The 24,607-nt window shown below is 44.7% G+C and overlaps 1 protein-coding gene across 3 annotated transcripts in view; it reads left to right on the forward strand.

Annotated features, from left to right (window-relative positions):
* Positions 1–24,607, forward strand: part of TAFA2 (TAFA chemokine like family member 2) — a 445,777-nt gene that overhangs the window by 307,004 nt on the left and 114,166 nt on the right. The window lies entirely within an intron of this gene.

Consider the following 24,607-nt stretch of genomic DNA (forward strand, 5'->3'; position numbering starts at 1 on the left):
CATATGCTTTACTTGCCTCCGACACTGATAGCGATTTGGATGGCGATCCGACTTTTCTTTATTTTTCGGATTCTTCATCCTCTTCTTCTTCCTCTTCCCCCTCCTCATCTTCCTCCTCGGGTCCTGCGGAACCGCCACGCAGACGCTCCAGGACAGAAGATGAGGCAGCGCCCACCATGCCCGCAGCTGACCCAGTGCTCCCCGTATGGACCTCGCCCCCCGAAAATTACGAGCCACTGATTCCTGATTTTGTGGCAGAATCAGGAATCAAGTTTGACACCACCGGCCTCACAGAAATTGACTTTTTCAAAGTCTTTTTCTCTGAGGATTTTGTTAACCTCATGGTGGAGCAAACTAATTTGTACGCTCGTCAATTTTTGGAGCAAAACCCGCGTTCAACATTTTCAAACTGGTCTCCTGTAGACGCAGTTGAAATGACGCAGTTTTGGGGCATGGTCCTCCATATGGGGATACTGAAGAAGCCGGAAATTCGGCAATATTGGAGTGTTGATATTTTATACAACACTCCAGTGTTCCGAATGGTCATGGCCCGGACGCGTTTTGAGGCCATCCACAAGTTTCTGCATTATACTGATAATGCAGAGTGTCCCGCACAAGATGACCCCAACTTTGACCGTCTGTTCAAAGTTCGGCCGGTCATCGAACACTTCAACAAAAAGTTTGCTGAAGTGTACGTGCCCCAAAGGGACATCTGCGTGGATGAGTCCTTGGTTCACTTCAAGGGAAGGCTGCGATTCCGTCAATACCTGCCCAGTAAGAGGGCCAGGTATGGAATCAAACTCTATAAGTTGTGTGAGAGTACCTCAGGGTACATCCACAAGTTTAGAGTTTACGAAGGGAAGGACACCCGGATTGAACCCCCTGAGTTTCCTCCTTTCCTGGGAGTGAGTGGGAAAATTGTGTGGGATTTGGTGCACCCACTGCTGGATAAAGGTTATCACCTCTACACTGATAACTTTTATACCAGCATCCCACTCTACAAATCCCTCTCTGAGCGACGTACCGCAGCCTGCGGTACTGTCCGCAAAAATCAGAGAGGCCTCCCGAAGATGCTACTTGGGCAGATGCTCCGAAAAGGTGAGAGCAGAGCCCAATGTAGCGACCACCTGCTGGTGGTCAAGTACAAGGACAAGAGAGATGTCCATCTCTTGACCACCATACACGGTGATGGCAGTACCTTCTGCACTGTATGGGGTACCTCTACACAGGTCCTCAAACCGACATGTGTAGTGGGGTACAACAAAAACATGGGGGGAGTTGATCTCTCCGATCAACTCCTCCAACCGTACAATGCATTGAGGAAGGCCAAGGCATGGTACAAAAAGCTGGCCGTGCACATCGTCCAAATGGCAATGCTCAACGCATTCCTGCTGTCACAATGTGCATGCCCCAGCGATACGGCGTACCTTCATTTCCAGGAGGTAGTGGTTAAGGCCCTGATGTTTGGCGCTCAGGAAGGAGCGGGCCCCAGTACTTCTGGTACTGAAGGTGCTCGTATTGTCCCAGGTCAGCATTTTCCAGGGGTGGTCCCGCCAACCCCAAGAAAAGGTAAGCCGCAAAAAAGGTGTCGAGTGTGTTACAAAAAAGGAATACGCAGGGACACCACTTATCAATGCGACACCTGCCCCGAAAAACCTGGCCTGTGCATGAAGGATTGCTTCAAATTGTACCACACCTCCATGCACTACTAATTTACATTAGATTAGTTGGGGGCACATCTAGATTTGTTCTTTGGGGGTCTAGTATCCAAAATGATGTCATATGTGGGTTTTTTTCTTGTTTAGGCACATCAGGGACTCTGCAAATGGAACATGACGCCAGCAGACCATCAAAGTCTGCATTCCAAAACAACACTACTTCCCTTTCGAGCCCCGACGTGTGCCTAAACAGTTTTTTCCCACATGTGGGGTACCAGAGTACCCAGGACAAATTGGACAATGACTTTTGGGGTCCAATTTCTCCTGTTACTCTTGGGAAAATTAAAAATTGGGGACTAAATGATCATTTATGTGGGAACAAAACAGGATTTTATATTTTCACGCCTGGGCATTATAATCTTTAGTGAAACACTTGGGGGTTCAAAGTGCTCACCACACATCTAGATAAGTTCCTTAGGGGGTCTAGTTTCCAAAATGGGGTCACTTATGGGGGTTTCTAATGTTTAGGAACATCAAGGGCTCTGCAAATGGATCATGACGCCCGCAGACCATTCCATCAAAGTCTGCTTTCCAAAACGTCATTACTTCCCTTTCGAGCCCTGATGTGTGCCCAAACAGTAGTTTTCTCCCACATGTGGGGTATCAGGCTACTCAGGACAAATTGGACAACAACTTTTAGGGTCCAATTTCTCCTGTTACTCTTGGGAAAATTAAAAATTGGGGACTAAATGATCATTTATGTGGGAACAAAACAGGATTTTATATTTTCACGCCTGGGCATTATAATCTTTAGTGAAACACTTGGGGGTTCAAAGTGCTCACCACACATCTAGATAAGTTCCTTAGGGGGTCTAGTTTCCAAAATGGGGTCACTTGTGGGGGGTTTCTACTGTTTAGGAACATCAAGGGCTCTGCAAATGGAACATGACGCCCGCAGACCATTCCATCAAAGTCTGCTTTCCAAAACGTCATTACTTCCCTTTCGAGCCCTGACGTGTGCCCAAACAGTAGTTTTCTCCCACATGTGGGGTATCAGGGTACTCAGGACAAATTGGACAACAACTTTTGGGGTCCAATTTCTCCTGTTACTCTTGGGAAAATTAAAAATTGGGGACTAAATGATCATTTATGTGGGAACAAAACAGGATTTTATATTTTCACGCCTGGGCATTATAATCTTTAGTGAAACACTTGGGGGTTCAAAGTGCTCACCACACATCTAGATAAGTTCCTTAGGGGGTCTAGTTTCCAAAATGGGGTCACTTGTGGGGGTTTCTACTGTTTAGGAACATCAAGGGCTCTGCAAATGGAACATGACGCCTGCAGACCATTCCATCAAAGTCTGCATTCCAAAACGTCATTACTTCCCTTTCGAGCCCTGACGTGTGCCCAAACAGTAGTTTTCTCCCACATGTGGGGTATCAGGCTACTCAGGACAAATTGGACAACAACTTTTGGGGTCCAATTTCTCCTGTTACTCTTGGGAAAATTAAAAATTGGGGACTAAATGATCATTTATGTGGGAACAAAACAGGATTTTATATTTTCACGCCTGGGCATTATAATCTTTAGTGAAACACTTGGGGGTTCAAAGTGCTCACCACACATCTAGATAAGTTCCTTAGGGGGTCTAGTTTCCAAAATGGGGTCACTTGTGGGGGGTTTCTACTGTTTAGGAACATCAAGGGCTCTGCAAATGGAACATGACGCCCGCAGACCATTCCATCAAAGTCTGCTTTCCAAAACATCATTACTTCCCTTTCGAGCCCTGACGTGTGCCCAAACAGTAGTTTTCTCCCACATGTGGGGTATCAGGGTACTCAGGATAAATTGGAAAACAACTTTTGGGGTCCAATTTCTCCTGTTACTCTTGGGAAAATTAAAAATTGGGGACTAAATGATCATTTATGTGGGAACAAAACAGGATTTTATATTTTCACGCCTGGGCATTATAATCTTTAGTGAAACAATTGGGGGTTCAAAGTGCTCACCACATATCTAGATAAGTTCCTTAGGGGGTCTAGTTTCCAAAATGGGGTCACTTGTGGGGGTTTCTACAGTTTAGGAACATCAAGGGCTCTGCAAATGGAACATGACGCCCGCAGACCATTCCATCAAAGTCTGCTTTCCAAAACGTCATTACTTCCCTTTCGAGCCCTGACGTGTGCCCAAACAGTAGTTTTCTCCCACATGTGGGGTATCAGGGTACTCAGGATAAATTGGACAACAACTTTTGGGGTCCAATTTCTCCTGTTACTCTTGGGAAAATTAAAAATTGGGGACTAAATGATCATTTATGTGGGAACAAAACAGGATTTTATATTTTCACGCCTGGGCATTATAATCTTTAGTGAAACACTTTGGGGTTCAAAGTGCTCACCACACATCTAGATAAGTTCCTTAGGGGGTCTAGTTTCCAAAATGGGGTCACTTGTGGGGGGTTTCCACTGTTTAGGCACATCAGACGCTTGTCAAACGTGACATGGCGTCCGATCTCAATTCCAGCCAATTTTAGGTTGAAAAAGTCAAACGGGGCTCCTTTCCTTCTGAGCCCTGCCATGTGCCCAAACAGTGGTTCCCCCCCACATATTGGGTATCAGCATACTCAGGACAAATTTGACAACAAACTTTGGGGTCCAAATTCTCCTGTTACCCTTGGGAAAACAAAATATTGGGGACTAAATGATCATGTTTGTGGAAAAAATATGATTATTTATTTTCACGCCAGGGTGTTATAAACTTCTGTGAAGCCCTTGGGGGTTCAAAGTGGTCACCACACATCTAGATAAGTTCCCTAGGGGGTTTAGTTTCCAAAATGGGGTCACTTGTGGGGGGTTTCCACTGTTTAGGCACATCAGACACTCGTCAAACGCGAAATGGCGTCCGATCTCAATTCCAGCCAATTTTAGGTTGAAAAAGTCAAACGGGGCGCCTTCCCTTCTGAGCCCTGCCATGTGCCCAAACAGTGGTTCCCCCCACATATTGGGTATCAGCGTACTCAGGACAAATTTGACAACAACCTTTGGAGTCCAATTTCTCCTGTTACCCTTGGGAAAACAAAATATTGGGGACTAAATAATCATGTTTGTGGAAAAAATATGATTTTTTATTTTCACGCCCGGGTGTTAAAAACTTCTATGAGCCCTTGGGGGTTCAAAGTGGTCACCACACATCTAGATAAGTTCCTTAGGGGGTCTAGTTTCCAAAATGGGGTCACTTGTGGGGGGTTTCCACTGTTTAGGCACATCAGACACTCGTCAAACGCGACATGGCGTCCGATCTCAATTCCAGCCAATTTTAGGTTGAAAAAGTCAAACGGGGCTCCTTCCCTTCTGAGCCCTGCCATGTGCCCAAACAGTGGTTCCCCCCCACATATTGGGTATCAGCGTACTCAGGACAAATTTGACAACAACCTTTGTGGTCCAATTTCTCCTGTTACCCTTGGGAAAACAAAATATTGGGGACTAAATGATCATGTTTGGGGAAAAAATATGATTTTTTATTTTCACGCCCGGGCGTTATAAACTTCTGTGAAGCCCTTGGGGGTTCAAAGTGGTCACCACACATCTAGATAAGTTCCTTAGGGGGTCTAGTTTCCAAAATGGGGTCACTTGTGGGGGGTTTCCACTGTTTAGGCACATCAGACGCTCGTCAAACGCGACATGGCGTTCGATCTCAATTCCAGCCAATTTTAGGTTGAAAAAGTCAAACGGGGCTCCTTCCCTTCTGAGCCCTGCCATGTGCCCAAACAGTGGTTCCCCCCCACATATTGGGTATCAGCGTACTCAGGACAAATTTGAAAACAACTTTTGGGGTCCAATTTCTCCTGTTACCCTTGGGAAAATAAAAAAATTGTTGCTAAAATATTTTTGTGACTAAAAAGTTAAATGTTCATTTTTTCCTTCCACGTTGCTTCTGCTCCTGTGAAGCACCTGAAGGGTTAATAATCTTCTTGAATGTGGTTTTGAGTAGCTTCAGGGGTGCAGTTTTTAGAATGGTGTCACTTTTGGGTATTTTCTGCCATATAGACCCCTCAAAGTGACTTCAAATGTGAGGTGGTCCCTAAAAAAAATGGTTTTGTAAGTTTTGTTGTAAAAATTAGAAATCGCTGGTCAAATTTTAACCCTTATAACTTCCTAACAAAAAAAAATGTTGTTTCCCAAATTGTGCTGATGTAAAGTAGACATGTGGGAAATGTTATTTAGTATCTATTTTGTGTCACATATTTCTCTGTTTTAAGGGCATACAAATTCAAAGTTTGAAAATTGCAAAATTTTCACCATATTTCTGTTTTTTTCATAAATAAACGCAAGTTATAGCGAAAATTTTTTACCACTAAAGTGAAGTACAATATGTCGCGAGAAAACAATCTCAGAATCGCCTAGATCCGTTGAAGCGTTCCAGAGTTATAACCTCATAAAGGGACAGTGGTCAGAATTGTAAAAATTGGCTCGGTCATGAACGTGCAAACCACCCTTGGGGGTGAAGGGGTTAAACTATTACCCCCAGACATGGATTATGGCATGGGACAGAACGACCAACAGGTGAAGGTTACTGTTGTTTTTGTATTTTAGTTTTATTATAGGAGAGCGAGGGCTTTGATGGAATTAGGAGTTAGGTGAATATAACTGTGTTTGTTATTTTTAAATAATAAAGGAAAACTGTGTTTAGTCTTATTTCTAATAAAGAACTTTATTCTGGCTGTGTCTTTATTTACCACATAACTATAGGATTAGTAATGGATAGGTGTCTTATAGATGCCTCTCCATTATTAAGTCGTGGGCTTGATGTCACCAGACAGTACATAGGTGACATCAGCCCCATAACACGAATCCCACTTGCCAGCACTACAGGGCAACTGGAAAGAGCTGGGCAATGTCATGATCCAGATCGGGTTCTGAGTCCCGTCTGCCTCTTTTCCCAGTCTGGTCATATCAGAGGTTAACTTTGCCTTGACTCGATTTGGTTTCAGGTTGGCTATTCTCCCTGCTGCATCCTGCAGGCAATGTCAGTTATATTTTCTGCCTACGGCATGAGTATCTGACTTGTCCTGCTGCGCTTACTGAATTTGTCCGTGTCTGTTCCTTCCTCTCTGCCCGTCCCGTCTTAGTGTTTCCCTTTGTTTTTGGATTTCCCGGTGTTTGACTCGGCCTTGTCCCTGACCTGACCTTGTCTCTTGCTTCTGGTTCTTCTGCTTTGGACTGGTATTGACCCTCTGGCGCTCCCCTGACTCTGTGCTTGTTTTTTCCCTTTGTACTGTGTGACAGTCTAGGTTTTGACTCGAAAGGCTTGACTACTCTGCTGCCACCTGGTGGTAGCCTCACTGCAGCACTGCAGGTTCACTCTTGCAGATGTGCTGTCCTCCTTCCACTCTATTGTCATCTAGTGGAGCTTGCAGCTACCTGCATAGCTGCAGTGTGACATTATAACTCACCTTTAACAGTTTTTTTATTTTTACTCCTTTCCTTATGGATCCACTTCTCACGCTAGCGGATCTCGCGTCCAGTCTGACTTTAATGATGCAGGATTTGTCTGTGGAACATAGAGCGCTGGCTACCTCCCATAATCAACTTCAGAGAGAGCTCTCTGAGACGGTTGTCTTTTCAGGGTTTTATTACCCAATCTGCTTGTAAGCACTCGGAACCTATAGATGTCTCACTCCACTCTCCTGAACCTACAGTGAGGCTCCCAGATACTTTTTCTGGGAAGAAGGAGAAGTTCCGTACATTCAGGGAGAGTTGTAAGTTGCTTTTCTCCCTTCGACCCTGATCCTCTGGGGATAAGAGTCAATGGGTGGGGATAGTTATTTCATTACTTGGGGAGGGTCCTCAAAATTGGGCTTTTTTCGTTACCTGCTACTGCCCCTGAACGTGTGTCTGTGGATAGGTTCTTTGAGGCCTTAGGACTGATTTTTGATGAACCAGACCAGGTCAGGGTGGCAGAGGACACAATCATGGGTCTCTCCCTGGGTAAACTCATGGCAGAATGGTATTGCTCTGAGTTCAGGTGGTGGTCGACCGAAGTGACCTGGAATGACTCTGCGCTAAGATGTCAGTTCAACAGAGGACTGTCAGATCATCTTAAGGACACTCTGGCTCTTCACCCACCACCTAGCTCCTTGGAGGAGGCTATGACTCAGGCCATTCGTATGGATCGGAGGTTGTGGGAGAGAGGTGTAATGCAGCAAGAGGTTCCTTTACTTCCGGCTAATTCTGATGTGGCACCATATACTGAACCTATGGAGGTTGGGGCCACCAACCTTAAAGAGGAGGAGAGGAAGCACCGACGAGAGGGGAGACTGTGTTTTTACTGTGGAAATCCTGGACATTGGAAAAAGGACTGCCCCTCTTGCCCACCGACTGACAACCTGCTGAGTCTGGGTGATCATCGAGGAAGTCACCTGGACTCTCAGGTACCTTTTTCCTCATATCAAAAGATGTTGTTGGAGATGGAACTTTGTTATGGGAATTGTTTCACACCCACTTCGAGTTTCATGGACTGTGGGTCGTCCATGAATGTCATTGACTCATGTTCGGTGTCCAAGTGTCAGATAGGGACAGTTAAGCTTGAAACATCAATTTATATTATTATTGCTATTGATAAGTCTCTGCTGGAAAAAAATATTGGTAAATTTGTCTCTGAGGAGTTTCACCTCAAGGTGGGTTCCTTGCATCAGGAACGCATCTCATGTTATGTTGTGTACAATCTTTCAGCGGGACTGGTGTTGGGATTTCCCTGGTTACGATTTCATAATCCTGTTATTGACAGGGAATTTTTGGATACTAGCTTGGCTTGTTCGAAATTTTCGCACATTGGTCATCGGGGACGCAGGCAATTTCAGTAAAAGCAAGCTGGTCAAATGTAAATGTATTTCATGAGCTGATGAACACAGACAGGTATCTATATATGTACAGTTGTGGCCAAAAGTATTGACACCCCTGCAATTTTGTCAGATAATACTCAGTTTCTTCCTGAAAATGATTGCAAACACAAATTCTTTGGTAATATTATCTTCATTTAATTTGTCTTAAATGAAAAAACACAAAAAGAATTGTCCTAAAGCCAAATTGGATATAATTCCACACCAAACATAAAAAAGAGGGTGGACAAAAGTATTGGCACTGTTCAAAAATCATGTGATGCTTCTCTAATTTGTGTAATTAACAGCACCTGTAACTTACCTGTGGCACCTAACAGGTGTTGGCAATAACTAAATCACACTTGCAGCCAGTTGACATGAATTAAAGTTGACTCAACCTCGGCCCTGTGTCCTTGTGTGTACCACAAAAGAAAGACGACCAAAGAACTGTCTGAGGACTTGAGAAACCAAATTGTGAGGAAGCATGAGCAATCTCAAGGCTACAAGTCCATCTCCAAAGACCTGAATGTTCCTGTGTCTACCGTGCGCAGCGGCATCAAGAAGTTTAAAGCCCATGACACTGTGGCTAACCTCCCTAGATGTGGACGGAAAAGAAAAATTGACAAGAGATTTCAATGCAAGATTGTGCGGATGTTGGATAAAGAACCTCGACTAACATCCAAACAAGTTCAAGCTGCCCTGCAGAGCGAGGGTACAACAGTGTCAACCCATACTTTCCATCGGCGTCTGAATGAAAAGGGACTGTATGGTAGGAGACCCAGGAAGACCCCACTTCTTACCCCGAGACATAAAAAAGCCAGGCTGGAGTTTGCCAAAACTTACCTGAAAAAGCCTAAACCGTTTTGGAAGATTGTTCTCTGGTCAGAGTAGAGCTTTTTGGGCAAAGGCATCAACATAGAGGTACAGGAGAAAAAAAGAGGCATTCAAAGAAAAAAACACGGTCCCTACAGTCAAACATGGCGGAGGTTCCCTGATGTTTTGGGGTTGCTTTGCTGCCTCTGGCACTGGACTGCTTGACCGTGTGCATGGCATTATGAAGTCTGAAGACTACCAACAAATTTTGCAGCATAATGTAGGGCCCAGTGTGAGAAAGCTGGGTCTCCCTCAGAGGTCATGGGTCTTCCAGCAGGACAATGACCCAAAACACACTTCAAAAAGCACTAGAAAATGGTTTGAGAGAAAGCACTGGAGACTTCTAAGGTGGCCAGCAATGAGTCCAGACCTGAATCCCATAGAACACCTGTGGAGAGATCTAAAAATGGCAGTCTGGAGAAGGCACCCTTCTAATATCTGGGACCTGGAGCAGTTTGCCATAGAAGAATGGTCTAAAATTCCAGCAGAGCATTGTAAGAAACTCATTGATGGTTACCGGAAGCGGTTGGTCGCAGTTATTTTGGCTAAAGGTTGTGCAACCACGCATTAGGCTGAGGGTGCCAATACTTTTGTCTGGCCCATTTTTGGAGTTTTGTGTGAAAAGATCAATGTTTTGCTTTTTGCTTCATTCTCTTTTGTGTTTTTTAATTTAAGACAAATTAAATGAAGATAATAATACCAAAGAATTTGTGTTTGCAATCATTTTCAGGAAGAAAATTGCAGGGGTGTCAATACTTTTGGCCACAACTGTAGATTGGTAATACAATAAATTGTTTTGAGAAGTAGAGGCCAAAAAATGTTTTCCAGTTAAGGTGCCACCTGCAGGTCAAAGGGTGTATCATTTGTGTGTGTGGGGCGAAGTAATGAGCAAAAAAGCAGTGCATGTTTACAAATGTGTTGGTAGTATGCTTTGGGGTACTGTGGTGCCACCTGCAGGTCATTTTTCCTTAATGCAGGTTTATGAAAATTAATGTTTAAACTGTATTTTGTGATCAAATCGTGGATGTGTGGTTTGTTTGGCTATTTGCTTGCTGAAGGGGGCAAGTTTACCTCTCAAATGGTGTATAATTTGTGTGTGTGGGTGCAGTATGAACGGGGATACAAAGGAATCACAGAAAAGCAGTGCTTAGAAATAGTAGAATAGATTGTGAAATGGGGTCCTAATTGTTCTAAAGGTTGTCTTTCTGCTGTACTGATGTCGTGAGTTAATCTAAAGGGTATTCCGCAGTACCTGAAAGATTTTAAGGACGTGTTCTCCGAAAAAGAGGCTAAGTTTTTGCCACCACATCGCTCTTATTTTTGTGCTATCAATCTCGTTCCGGGTGCTAAATTGCCGAAGGCCAGTCTGTAAATGTTTCTGGCCCGGAAAGGTCCGCTATGAAAAAGTATGTCTCTGAAAGTTTACGTAAAGCACACATCCCGTAAAAGAAGTCTGAGGGCACCACAAATTAATACTAGGGATCACTAGCCCCACACTTGAAACATGACTATGTTAATACTCAAGAAAAAACAAGTGTGTACAAAAAATGGCCAGGATCACCATGAATAAATTTCAAATATTAGAAACAATACATTTTATTAAAGCATGATTACACAGGATCACACAAACAAGGTACAGACCACATATTAATAACAATTAAAAAATCATTGAAGGTATAAACCATAACACCTGATGGACCGGTTAGGTACCTTGCAGCTATCTCCACTGTGTGCACCAGATATGTAAAAAATAACGCAACATTGAACAAATAAATGACAATCAGCCAATAGTCTAAATAAAGTAAATTACCCCCAAAACAGACAGAATATTCAAGTCCAGTGGCTAAAGCTGCACTGAGGAAGCCACGTTTAGAGGCGAAACGTGTTGGATTCCTCTCTCCACACACCATGCTGTGACCGGGTATTTGTATTTCCACATCCACCGCTTTTTTGCTGCCTTCTTCTTTTACCCCTAAATGGCTTTTACCATATGCTATAGTTCTTATATTTAAACCTATAGCTCAACTGACCACTTTGTTTAGGGTCTTTTGCATTTGCTCAATTGGGGTTCTCTCAGTGCAGCTTTAGCCACTGGACTTGAATATTCAGTCTGTTTTTGGGGTTATTAACTTCATTTAGACTATTGGCTGATTGACATTTGTACAATTTTGCGTTATTGTTGATGTACTGTATCTGGTGCACACAGTGATGATAGCTGCAGGTACCTAACCGATCTTTCAGGTGTTATGGTTTACACCTTCAATGGTTTTTTAATTGTTTTTAACATGTGGTCTGTACCTTGTTTGTGTGATCCTGTGTAATCATGCTTTAATAAAATGTATTGTTTATAATATTTGAAATTTATTCATGGTGATCCTGGCCATTTTTGTACCCACTTCTTTTTTCTTAAGTATTAACATAATAAAGCACACATCCGTCCCTCTGTCTCTCCTGTGGCTGCTGGATTCTTTTTTTGTTAAGAAAAAACATGGTGGTTTACGCCCTTGCCTCGATTTTCGGGAACATAATAAGATTACGGTGAGAAATACCTACCCTCTGCCGCTTATCCCAAATCTTTTCAACCAATTGTCTAGGGCTAAGTGGTTTTCCAAGTTAGATCTCCGGGGAGCTTAAAATCTTATCCGTATTCGGGAGAAACAGCGTTTCTCACCTCTGAAGGTTTGTTTGAAAACTTGGTTATGCCCTTTGTTCTCACGAATGCGCCAGTGGTGTTTCAGGATTTCATTAATAATGTTTTTTCTGACTTCATTGGGCACTTTGTGGTCATATATTTAGATGACATTCAGGTATTTTTATCTGACAAGGAATCTCACATGAGTCATCTGCGTGCAGTTCTTCAGAGGTTATGGGAAAACTTGCTGTTCGCTAAACCTGAGAAGTGTGTATTTTTTGTCCAAGAACTTTCCTTTCTGGGGGTCATTCTGTCTGCTAAGGGGTTTCGCATTGACCCTGGAAAGATACAGGCCATTGCTGATTGGGTGCAACCCAAAGACCTTACAGGTCTTCACCACTTTTTGGAGTTTGCCAATAACTATCATAAATTTGTTAAAGGGTTTTCTCAGGTGGTCAAGCCCCTCACTGATCTCACTCGTAAGGGGGCTGATCTTAAAAACTGGTCGGTCCATTGAAAAAATGTTTCATGCCTGCTCCTGTATTGGTCCAGCCCGAGCCGTCTGAACCATTCATTGTTGAGGAAGACGCATCGGAGGTGGGAGTGGGGGCACTGTTGTCTCAGGGACCCGTCACTTTGACTAACTTAAGACCTTGTGCCTTTTTCTCCAAGAAATTTTCTCCTGCGGAGAGAAGTTATGATGCCAGGAATCTGGAGTTATTAGCCATAAAACTGGCTTTTGAAGAATGGAGGCACTTTTTGGAGGGGGCTGATCATTGGATTATGGTGAATACAGATCACACGAACCTGTCTTACATTGAGTCAGTTAAGCGTTGTAACACCTGTGCCTGCACGGGGTCCCCATTCCCCCATTGTGACGCCTGTACCTCCGCGGGGCCCCTGTCGGGGTCCCCTCTCAGTCTGCTCTCTGCCACCTTGCCTCTGCTCTCTCCCCTGCTCCTGCTTCCTGGCGCGTGGTCAGCAAATCCATGGATATGAGGCTTAGGTCACTCTTAAAGAGACAGCGCGCATCTTTCAAAAATGTTGTTAACCAATGATATTCTTGTGTGTCCTATTTCTGGCCACTCTGCCATAGAGAGAGTGCGTGAGCAACAGGTGTTTCCTGTTGCTAGTTTCCGGTTCTGTGATCTAACGTTCCTGTGACCTGTTGTGCTTTGCCTGTGTCCTGCCAGTACCCAGCTAATACTGCTTGTCTTCTCAGATTATGTGCGGCTTGCTACTTCATCCTCAGAACGACACGAGTACTACTTGTGCAAGTTCCATCCAGCTCAGACGTTCGTCTCACCATTTCCTACGACGATGTCAGTACTGTCTGCCAGCCCCATCCCAGCCAGCCGCATCCCGCCTGTCAAGTTCTACATTATCTGTTATCCCTGTTTCACTGGGCCAGCTTCCACGTGTACGGGGTCTAACTGGAGGTAGCATCTGTGTCCCTCTGGCATCCCACTCTGATCCTGTTTGAGGGGTCTCTTACTATGGGTGTCAGGGGTTCTCATAGTCACGCCCCCTTCGGAGCCCCCCAGACTGTGGTCCAGTGGTTCCACCAAAATAGCAATAAACGAATGCGCACTTCGCCATCTGTGCTTCCGCTTCAATTTGTTATAGATTGCTCCGGCCATGGAACCTGCTGGGTCCCATGCACCTCCAGCTGCAGAGTTGTGTCAAGAGGTTACTCGCCTGAAAGATCAGCAGGACAAGATCACGACCTATCTGCGCAACTTGTCTACACGTATGGACTTGGTGATATCCTTGGCTAGAGGTCGGGAAACTCCAGTGCCTAGGGTCTGTAGGAGAGGCTTCCCTCAGTAAAGATAATTTCTCTCCATCTCTGCAAATGATTTTTTCCGTGTCCTTTGGTACAGTTAAATTCTTGCAACTTTGTCACTTGGATTCTGGAGCCACCAGGAACCTCATTCAGCAAGCAGTTGTGGACCGTTACCAGATTCCAGTCCAGCTCCTTCCAAATCCGCTGCTAGTGACTTCCATAGATGGCAAATCCCTGATGGAGCCCGTCCGGTTCCAAACTGAGCCAGTGGAACTACAGGTAGGTCTACTGTATTCAGAAAGAATCTGTTTTTATGTTTTGCCTGGTTTATCTCACCCCTTTCTTCTAGGTTTGCCCTGGTTCCAGATGCATGAACCTGTCTTAAATTGGAGGACTGGAGAAATCCTGTGCTGGGGAGATTTCTGTTCTAATCATTGTATCACTCCCATTCGTCCTGTTCCTCCTCCATTTCAGCCATCTGCCCTACCGGGTTTACCCTCCTCTTACTGAGCCTTCTCCAATGTCTTTGGGAAAAAGGAAGCAGAGAGACTACCTCCACACAGGTCGTATGACTGTCCAATAGATCTGCTTCTTGGAACAACTCCCCCTCAGGGGTGAATCTATCCTCTTTCCAATGCAGAGACCCAGGCCATGTCAGACTACATCCAGGAGAACCTGAATAGAGGATTTATCCTGAAATCATCTTCCGTGGCAGGATTCTTCTTTTTTAAGGAAAAGGATGGATCTCTTCAGCCCTGTATCGATTACAGGGGGGGTTAAACCAGATCACGGTAAAAAATAAATATCCGTTACTGTTTATTTCAGAGCTGTTTAATCGTCTCCGAGTGGTCAAGATCTTCACCAAACTCAATCTCAGAGGGGCCTACAATCTGATTCATATATGTCAAGGAGACGAATGGAAAACAGCCTTCAACACTCGAGATGGACACTATGAATACCTGGTAATGCCATTTGGCCTCAGTAATGCACCCGTGGTCTTCCAGGAGTTTGTAAACGACATTTTCAGAGATCTCCTCTATTCATGTGTTGTGGACTACTTGGATGACATCTTGATTTACTCCACAGACTAAGCCACTCATCGGAAACACGAGCGCCAGGTTCTACAAAGGCTCAGAGAGAATAGACTGTACGCCAAGTTTGAGAAATGTGCCTTCGAGCAATCCTCTCTGCTTTATCTCGGTTATGTAGTCTTGTCCACAGGTCTGAAGATTGATCTGGAGAAACTATCCGCTATCCTCAAATGGCCTCGCCTGTCCAGGCTGAATGGCATACAGCGGTTCCTGGGTTTCGCCAACTATTATCGCCAATTTATTCCACACTTCTCTACTCGAGTGTCACCCATCTCGGCTCTAAATCGAAAAGGCATTAATACCAAGGATTGGTACCTCAGAAGCTGAAGAGGCCTTTGCCTCATTAAAAGAAGCCTTCTCTTCCATGACCGTTCTCCATCGACCGGACTCTGACAAACTATTTTTTCTCGAGGTAGACGCTTCTTCTATAGGCGCTGGAGCAGTGCTTTCTCAAAAATCCTCCACAGGTCGTATGGTCTCTTTTGTTTTTTTTGTCAAAGGTTTTTTCCACTTCAAAGAGGAACTATTCCGTCGGAGATCGGGAACTATTGGCAATCAAGTTGGCTCTGCAAGAATGGTGACTTCTTCTCGAGGGAGCAGTTCAACAGGTTGTCGTATTCACCGATCATAAAAACCTAGCTTATCTCCAGTCAGCACAGAGACTGAATCCCTGCCATGCCGGCTGGGTCCTATTTTTTGCTCAGTTTAATTTTGTTCTTCATTTTCATCCAGCTGACAAGAATGTCAAGGCCGATGCACTCTCCAGAGCTTTCTTGCCTCCCAACTCAGAGGAAGAACAGCAACATATCATTGAGCTGTTCAGGTTAATGCCAGTAACCTCTGCCAATCTCTCTCAGCTTCCCCCAGGAAAAACTTTTGTGCCCCCTTCTGACAAAAATCATGTCCTTCGGTGGGATCACTCCTCCACGTTGGATGGGCATGCCGGTCAGAGAGACTTTGCAACTTATCTACCATTACTACTGGTGACCTACCATGGGCAAAGATATCCTGGAGTATGTCGCAGCCTGTCCTTCATGTGCTCATAACAAGACCGCAAGACGCTTGCCGTCTGGACAGCTTCTGCCACTTCCTATTCCTTCCTCTCCCTGGCAGCTCATCACAATGGACTTTATTACGGCTCTTCCCATCTCTTCTGGCTGCTCCATTGTCTGGGTCATGGTAGATTGCTTTTCGAAGATGGCTCACTTCGTTCCTCTGTCTGGTCTTCCATCTGCTCCTGAGCTTGCTGACTATTTCATACAGCACATCTTCCATCGCTATGGGTTTCCGCTTCACATTGTGTCCGACAGGGGCGTTCAGTTCACTTCGAAGTTCTGGAGAGTGGTCTGTAAACTAATAAAGGTAGAACTGGGTTTTTCATGTTGCTACCATCCTCAATCCAGTGGGCAAGTGGAGAGGACCAATCAAGTCTTGTCTGGTTTCCTTCGTCACTTCATCAATGCGCATCATGATGACTGGGTCAAGTTACTGTACTGGGCTGAGTTTTCCTATAATAATCAAGTAAGTGAATCCTTAGGAAGCTCTCCTTCCAAATTGTGTTTGGACTGCAACCCGGAATCCCTCTTCCCATCCCTGGGCCCTCAGGCGTCCCTGCAGCTGACACCTTTGCAGAGGAATTGTCCAAAATTTGGAGTGATACCAAATCTGCCCTGGAAAAAGCTTCACAAGGTATGAAGAGACATGCAGAAAAAAGACGCCTGGATGCTCCAATCTTTCGGCCTGGAGATAAGGTGTGACTCTCCTCCAAGTACATCCATTTGAAGATGTCCTCCTATAAATTGGGTCCCTGCTTCATCGGTCCCTTTGAAGTCTTTTAACAAATTAACGCAGTCTCGCATAAATTGAAATTGCCAGCTTCATTACGTGTGCCTAACTCTTTCCATATTTCCCTGCTCCAACCTGTAGTTCTGAGCTCCTTCTTTAAGGACCCGGGTACCACTCCTTTTTTTTATTCCAATCAATTTTTATTGTAGGAAGTTACATTAGAAAAGGGAAAAAATTCAGGTATCAATGGCATTAATACACAAAGAGAACAACGCTGTAACACGTGGTAGTATATCTTTTGATTATGATTCACATTTCCCATCACACCACCAACAATCATGTCTGATACAAGTTACAACTTTTTTTTTTTTAGGTTAATCAACACCTAATACGTATAAAGTCAACCTACCATTTAATCTTTAATCCTCAAAACGAGGGTTTCAAACAACCAGAACCAGAGAGTAAGAAAGGAAGATAAGAAAGGGGAAGGGAGGAAGAGGTGGGGGGGGTGAACCATGGATGGTTGCAAAGAGGCAACCAGTGAGGGGGGGGGAGCTAGGGAATTAGATGGCGTTCAGGGTAGCCCGAGCAGTAACAACAACATAGATATAAACACCTTGAATATTGACATGTGGTACGGATGAACTCCCTGCGTAACACTCTCTTTGACCCTATTTGACCCATTTTATTAATCTCAGACAGTTTGCCCTGGAAACAGATGCCTGACAGGGGATGCATATACAGAGTTTAGCCACGTGTCCCAAGTCTGAAGTATTTTGTTTTTGGCGCGGATGGAGTGAGCCAGACAGAACTCGTATTGGCAATGGAGATTAATTCGGTTATATAGTTCAGCTAATGTAGGTGTCTTTGGGGATTTCCAATAGCTACTTATGCAATATCTGGCAGCAACTAGAATGTGAACCAATAATCCCCTGGATTCCCAAGAGAACTCCTCTATACCCACGTTTAGCACTGCCAGACCCGGATTCGGATTAATAGTATTGCCTGTCAGCTCACCCATCAGGCCAAACACCTCCAGCCAGAACGAGAAAACCTTGGGACAAGCCCACCAGCAGTGACCAAGAGTACCCCTTTGGAGGCAGCCCTTCCAACAATGTGGCGAATAATTTGGGAGGAACTGTGCTAAGTTGGCTGGGGACCGATACCATCGCAGGTGTACTTTTTTCAGTTGCTCCAGATGATTTATGCACTTGGAATATTTTTGGATATTTGCTGAAGCCGAGTGCCAGTTTGAAGGAGAGGTAGAAACATTCAACTCCACGTCCCATTTATTCATATAAGGAGATTTTTGCTCTTCGGGGGGGTTATTGAGCCATTTGTATGTTGAGGAGATACCTTTGGATTTAATTATCTTTTTAAATACCAAAGCCTTTGTTGTAGGTAACAGAGGATTCGACTTTAGAGGAAATTTAGAGGCCAGAAAATGACTAATTTGGATGTGTTGATAGAAACAACCCTTTAAAGAGGGGTGTTTCCGTACTATTTCATTAAAGGGGTTAACACCCAAATCAGAGAATAGATCCGCCAGCACTGTAATGCCCGATCCCTCCCACCTGGCTAGATTCAAAAAGGGGATTTGAGATTCCAACGACTTGAGGGAAATCTCTGAAAGAGGAATCTGAATCTTATGAATCAAGTCATTTCGCCAGACCTCCAGGGAAGCTGACATGGTGGGAACACACGGGGAGAACCGTGAACGGCTCAAATATTCTGCTTCCATCATTCTTCTGACCGAGCCCTGGCGGGACAGGAAATTTTCAATCTGAGCCCATCTATGTGAATTACCTGGACGCCACCATTCCTTTAGTGATTCAATTAGTAAGGCTTTATAATATGCCGATATGTTTGGGGTGCCCAGTCCCCCTGAGTCATATGGGGGATATAACACTTTACCTGCGACCCTGGCCCTTTTATTACCCCAGACAAATTTGTTAGTCAACGATTGAAGTTTCATCAGGGTTTTGTGAGAAATTTTGATGGGTAAGCATCTGAGTACATACAATATTTTGGGTAAGAAAACCATTTTAAAGGACTGTATCCTGGCCATCCAGGACAACGATATTTTTTCATACCTTCCCAATTCCTTTTCTAAATTTTGGATCAGAGGTTCCAAATTTTCTTTAATTAACATCTGCGATGGTGTCAGCTTAATACCTAAATAAGGTATCCCCCTGTCGCACCATTTGAATTGAAAGGTCCCCTCCAGCACACTCCTGGCTTCCACCGGTACATTAAACGGCAATATCAAAGACTTTGCCGCATTAAGCTTATAATACGACACTTTAGAAAAGTTCGATAATGTGTTCACCACTGCTGGAATCGAAACTACAGGGTTAGAACAGGAAATTATCACATCATCTGCATATAAACCAAGTTTATGTTCAAATTCCCCAACTCTTATACCAGAAATGGCTATGTTTTTTCGTATAGCTTCCGCCAGAGGTTCTACCACTAAAGCAAAAATAGCGGGAGACAATGGACACCCCTGGCGAGTGCCATTACTTATTTGAAATTTAGATGACAGAAACCCCGATGCCAACACTGACGCATTTGGGTAAGAGTAGAGAGCTAGAATGGATGACTTAATTCTTCCCAAGAACCCGAATTTTGTTAGGACTCTCTCCAGGTATCCCCAGTGCACCCTGTCAAAGGCTTTTTCAGCATCAAGAGACAGGAATGCACTGGGTTCACCCGATATCTCCACCAGTCCAATCAAGTCAAGCATCCGTCTGGTGCCATCCTTAGATTGCCTGCCTGTCACAAAACCAACTTGGTCTGGGGCCACTAAGGCCGGGATCACTTTATGAAGTCTATCCGCCACTAGTTTGGCATAAATTTTAACATCACAATTTAGGAGTGAAATGGGCCTAAAATTACCCGGGGTGTCTGCAGGTTTCCCTGGCTTGGGTAGCGTGATAATAATCGCTTCCAAGTTGTCTGGGGAAATTGACCCTTTATTTTGCCAAAAATTGAAGGTTTTTAACATAAAGGGGGACAGAGTGGATGTAAATTGTTTGTAATATTCGTATGGCAGCCCATCGGGGCCCGGGGCAGAGTTAGACTTAGTCATTTTGATGGCACCTAGGATTTCATGTGTAGTAAAGGGAAGATTAAGTTCCTCTAATTGCTCATCTGAGACCCGGGGAAGATCCAGGGTGTCTAGAAAGCCCTGTATATCCACTTGAGTCGGCTGTGACGTGTTGGAATCATTTTTTAGATTATACAGGGCCTCATAATATTTCGCAAATGCTTCTGCTATTTCAATGGGATGTCTAGTGATTGTTCCATTTGGGTCCCTCAGGAATTCTATTTTAGATTGAATCTCACGTTTTTTCGTCCTTCTTGCCAATAAGGACCCCGCTCTATCCCCCATAGCATAAAATGTCGATCTATTTTTTTTTAGATTATGTTCGTAATTTTGCAGGAGTAGGGATCTTAGTTGAAATCTATGGGTTACAATTTCTTTAGTCAAGTTAGGGGTTGCTTTGGCTTTATTCAGGGATTCAAGGTGATGAATACGGGTTAATATATATTTAATATCTGCGTCTTTTTGCCGTTTTTGGATGGAGGCCAGTTTTATGAACTGCCCCCTGACTACTGCTTTATGAGCAGCCCACAGGGTCTCGTCAGAAATTTCCCCATTATTATTAAGTTTGAAATATTCTGTTAACACTGACTCTACTTCATCATGTACCTTCTGCCTACCAAGCAAGCTAGTATTCAATCTCCACCTGGGGGAATTTAGAACATTAAAGCCACCCTGAACAGACAAAGAGATCGGCGCATGATCTGTCCAAGTGATTAAACCAATATCAGCTGCAACACAATTACTTATAGATTTGCTGTCGACCAAAAAGAAATCAATTCTACTGTATGAGCGATGCCTGGAAGAGAAGAATGTATAGTCTCTTTCTGATGCATGTAAATATCTCCAGATGTCATGAAAATGGAATTCATTGATGAGATGCTTAAGTTCCTTAGCATGTGAGATGTTGATGTTGGAGCAATCCATGGAGCGTATAACAGGTATATTAAAATCTCCACAGATGATTTCCGCCCCTGTGGCAGTATCCTTGAATGCTTGGAAAAATTTCCTAGCAAAGGTCAATTGCGATGAATTTGGGGAGTAGACCGTTGCCAAGGTATAAGGGACACTGTTAATATAACAAGACAAAATAATATATCTTCCATCCGCTCCATAACTGACATTTATCAATTTAAAGGCCACTGAGTTCTTTATTAAAATGGCCACTCCTCCTCTTTTTTTTAAGTCATTAGCAAAAAAGGCGTGTTGAAACCTGGGATGAAGTAGCCGTTTATTATCTGTGGAAAGAAGGTGGGTCTCCTGAATGCACGCTATATCACAGTTAGATGCCATCACCTCTCTCCACATCATTGACCTTTTTGCTGGGGAGTTGAGTCCGTTCACATTAATAGACAATATCTTAATTTTCATATTGGAGCCGCAGGGGGGGTTGAATTCCTAGGAACGCCATCAGGGATGAGAAGGGTTAGACCAACAAGGAATTGAAAGAAATTTCTGAAAAAAATTAAAGAACATTTTTGAGAAGAAGAACAAAAACAAAAAAGTTCCATCAACACCGGTTTGCCCCGAGTAGGGTGACCGGAGTATAACCGCTCGCCATAGGCGAGAACATCAGGGGGGCTACGTGACATCCCGTGTCACAGGAGCAAGGACAGCAGGTGCCATAAGCAGGAAGGAGTCCCAGCTAAGTTGCTGACCATTCAGGGTTAATCTTGTCTGGAGATCTTCTTTGATTCTCCCGCCCGCCAGGGTTTGGTGGGTGGGCTATTCCCCAGTCATCCAGCAATTTGCCCAGCTGAGAAGGACTATGACATATGTAAGTGCCTCCATCTTTGAAAATTATCATCCTCACCGGAAAACCCCACTTGTACTTAATGTCTTGATCTCTAAGGAGTTTAGAAAGGTGGGCGAATTCTCTTCTTTTATTAAGAGTTGTAGCAGAAAGATCTGGGAAGATTTTTAGTCCCATGAAAGTGTCTGGCAGGGCTGGACTTTCCCTCAGTGTGTACAGCACAGCTTCTTTTGTTTTATAGAAATGAAGTCTAGCCAGGACATCTTTAGGCAGAGCTGGATCTATGCCTTTGGATTTAGGGACTCTATGAATTCTGTCCACTATCAGGTCTCTGGCGTCCCATCCAGGAAGTATAAGCTGCAGAAACTTGTGAAAGTATTCATGGAGCTCTTTATCTGCTACAGATGAGGGAATACCTCTGATTTTTAGGTTATTTCTTCGGGATCTGTCCTCTATATCACTGATTTTAAGTTTTAATGCCTCCACCTCCTTTTCCAAAGCTGTGTTAGCATCTATCAGATTGTTATGTGATGTTGCAAATTCAGCCATTTTAGTTTCTACGTGCTCTGTGCGATCACCCAGAGACCTGATTTCCTCCTTCAGCTCTCTGACTATTTCTCTGAGATCACCCTGTAGGGAAGCCCTCAGCGTCTTCAGCAGAGATTGCATTGTTTCCTCTGTCAGAGGAATGCCTGTATTGCCTCTCACGCAGCCTGTATCTCCTTGTGAGGAGTGGGAAGACGCTGAGTGGGAAGCCAGCACCATCTTGCTAGGTGAGGAGACTTCCCTATCCCGGGGGTAAAAGTCTGTCAGCTTGGCTGGAGTGCCAGTTTTTTTAGGTCTCAACTTAGGCATCACTAAGGGCTGGAGTTACTCACACCTCCTGTAGCTGGTAATCCTGTTATCTGTGAGCTGATAAGAGCTGGTTTATCCTGCTGAAGCACAGAGCTCTCCTTTCAAGCAGCCGTCGCCATCAGCGTGCAGGCCACGCCCCGCCCGGGGTACCACTCCTGATCCCGTTAGTGAGGAGGATATCTTTGAGGTAAAAGATATCTTGGCCATAAAGAGAGTAAGGGGTAAGACCTACTTCTTGGTGGATTGGAGGGGCTTCGGTCCTGAGGAGAGGTCTTGGGAGCCCAAAGAGAACATCCAGGCTCCTCTCCCGTTGGAGAGATTTTACGCAGGCTTGAAAAAAAAGAGGGGGCGTAAGGAGGGGGATACTGTAATACCTGTGCCCGTGCAGGGTCCCTGCTGGGGTCCCCGTTCCCCTGCTGTGACACCTGTACCTCCGTGGGGCCTCTGTCAGGGTCCCCGCTTTCAGTCTGCTCACTGCAACCCTGCCTCTGCTCTCTCCCCTGCTTCCTGGCGCGCAATCAGCACATCCCCGGGTATGAAGGTTAGGTCGCGCGCTCCCGGTCTCTTAAAGAGACAGCACGCATCTTTAAAAAATGTTGTTAACCAATGATATTCTTGTGTGTGCTATTTCTGACCCCTCTGCCATAGAAAGGACGCCGGAGCAACAAGCATTTCCTCTTGCTAGTTTCTGGTTCTGTGGTCTGACGTTCCTGTGACCTGTTGTGCTTTGCCTGTGTCCTGCCAGTACCCAGCTAATACTGCTTGTCTTCTCAGATTATCTGCTGCTTGATACTCCATTCTCGAGAGTACTGCCTGCCAGCTCCGTCCCAGCCAGCCGTATCCCGCCTGTCGAGTTCTACATTATCTGTTATCCCTGTTTGAGAACCTGTTTTTCTGGGTCAGCCTCCACTTGTCCGGGGTCTAACTGGAGGTAGCATCTGTGTCCCTCTGGCATCCCACGCTGATCCTGTTTGAGGAGTCTTACTATGGGTGTCTGGGGTTCGCATAGTCACACCCCCTTTGGAGCCCCCCAGACCGTGGTCCAGTGGTTCCACCAAAATAACAATAAACGAATGTGCACTTCACTATCTGTGCCTCCGCTTCCATTTGTTACAAGTTCTTAACTCCTAGTCAAGCGAGGTGGTCGCTTTTTTTCAGGTTTTCATTTTTCCATCACCTTTCGGCCTGGTTCCAAGAATGTCAAGGCCGATGTCTTGTCTCGCAGTTTGAATCCGGTATCACCTCCTGAACCTTCTTCCTCCACGCTTCAGCACGGGATGGTTTTGGCTGGGCTGTCCTCCGAGTTGGAGTGGGAGATTAGTGAGGCTCAGTCTCTTGCTCCACCGTCATTGCCTGATAATAAGCTTTTTGTTTCTGTTCAGTATCAGTTGAGGGTTCTCCGGGAGTTTCATGACTTTGGTTTTAGTGGGCATCCATGAGTCTCGGTTACCTGGAGAGCTATTGCTAGACTGTTGTGGTGGTCCTCCATGTCTTCTGATATCGCCATGTTTGTGACTGCTTGTGATACATGTGCCTGTCTTAAAAGCTCCCATATCCGGCTGGCCGGGAATTGATGCCATTGCCAATTCTGGATAGACCTTGGACTCATTTGTCCATGAATTTTATCACTGATCACCCTCCTTCCAACGGCAAGACTGTGGTTTGGGTGGTGGCTGACATATTTTGTAAACAGGCACATTTTGTACCTTTGGCCGGACTACTTAATGTGGAAACGTTATCCAAGTTATTCATTGAGTATGTTGTGCAATTGCATGGTGTGCCTCTGAATTTGGTGTCTGATAGAAGGGTACAATTTGTGTCAAAGTTCTGGAGGGCATTTTGTAAGAGATTGGATATTGACTTGACCTTCTCCTCGGCCTACCATCCTGAAACCAACGGGCAGACGGAGAGGACCAACCAGTCACTTAAACAAATTTTGCGCTGTCTTGCCACGTCTCGGCAAGATGATTGGTGCTCCTCCCTGCCAGTGGATGAGTTTGCATTTAACAATCGGGTTAATCAGTCAACTGGTTCCTCTCCGTTCTTCTGTAACTACGATTTTCTCCCCCATTTTGGTGAATTCTGGGGTGTCCTGGGGCTGATTCGGCGGTCCAACGGTTGGAGGAGGTGTGGAGGGAGGTTCAGAAGAACATTTGGGTGGCTCAGGGCAAACAAAAACATTTTGCTG

The sequence above is a fragment of the Dendrobates tinctorius genome, unplaced genomic scaffold, assembly GCF_039654945.1.
Source record: "Dendrobates tinctorius isolate UK_male_01 unplaced genomic scaffold, ASM3965494v1 ptg000122l, whole genome shotgun sequence".
Lineage (NCBI taxonomy): Eukaryota > Metazoa > Chordata > Amphibia > Anura > Dendrobatidae > Dendrobates > Dendrobates tinctorius.